At 41.6% G+C, this 1,084-nt stretch overlaps 1 protein-coding gene across 1 annotated transcript in view; it reads right to left on the bottom strand.

Annotated features, from left to right (window-relative positions):
• Nucleotides 1-1,084, bottom strand: part of LOC105525291 (succinate dehydrogenase [ubiquinone] flavoprotein subunit, mitochondrial-like) — a 19,055-nt gene that overhangs the window by 828 nt on the left and 17,143 nt on the right. The window lies entirely within an intron of this gene.

Here is a 1,084-nt window from a genome sequence, read left to right as displayed (position 1 = left end):
GTCAGCCTCGTTCAAAGTTTTGTCGATTACGGGTCTATATTCCAGAGTGACCTTGAAAAGAAGAATCAGTGGTAAGCACAAAAATGTACAAAAAGCCATCTCATGTGTTCCTTTTGAAAAATTTTAACTATAAAAGTAGATTTACGGCATGGGAACTTAAAGGTATTTGCCACAGTCTTTTCCAATAACAAATTCAAAAATGGATCTACATGCGCAATAGGGGACTGTAAATGGCGGCAGATCCGTAGAGTGGAACAGAGTGACGAAATGACCCTGTGCCAGATTCTCAGTGCTTTACAAAAATGCTCCCGTCATGAAAAGTGGGAGAACCTTTGTCTATACTGAGACACTTTATGTTTAAACTACCTAATTCCAGTTCAAAGTAAATATTTGCATAGGTTGAACATCCCTAATCCAAAAATCTGAAATTCTCCAAAATCTGAAGCTTTCTGAGCACCAACATGACATTCAAAAGAAATGTGCTATGGAGTCAGATCTTCTGACTGGGGACGCTCAGACAGTAAGTGTCATGCAGATATTCCAAAGTCTGAACAAGCCTGAAATCCGAAACACTTCTGGTTCCAAGGATTTCAGAGGAGGAATACTCAAGCTGTGTATTAAAAATGCACACACAGGAAAAGGTAGGCACATATACAAAGAAATTTAAACCATAATGGGTCGTCTCTGGTTAGTGAGCTCTTATTTCAATCTCTTTGTACTTTCTGAAATGAGTACGTATTTCTTGAGAAATCACTAAAACTGGCTGAGCGTGTTGGTTCATGCCTGTTGGGGAGGCCAAGACAGGTGGATCACTTGAGTTCAAGACTAGCCTAGGCAACGTGGCGAAACCCCGTCTCTACAAAACACACAAAAATTAGCCAGGCATGGTGGCATGTGCCTGGGAGGCTGAGGTAGGAGGATCACCTGAGCCAGGGGGAGGTTGAGGCTGCAGTAAGACAAGATCGAGCCACCACATTTCAGCCTGAGCAACAGAGATGAGACTGTCTCAGAAAAACAAAAAACCCAAACCCGGAAACATTAAAAATAGACTTGTGCTAAGCGAGTGAAGTGTGATTTCTATATA

The sequence above is a fragment of the Colobus angolensis genome, unplaced genomic scaffold (assembly GCF_000951035.1).
Source record: "Colobus angolensis palliatus isolate OR3802 unplaced genomic scaffold, Cang.pa_1.0 Scaffold528, whole genome shotgun sequence".
NCBI classification, from domain to species: domain Eukaryota; kingdom Metazoa; phylum Chordata; class Mammalia; order Primates; family Cercopithecidae; genus Colobus; species Colobus angolensis.
Note: the sequence above shows the minus strand (reverse complement) of the source record. Positions and strands in the feature narration are given on the sequence as shown.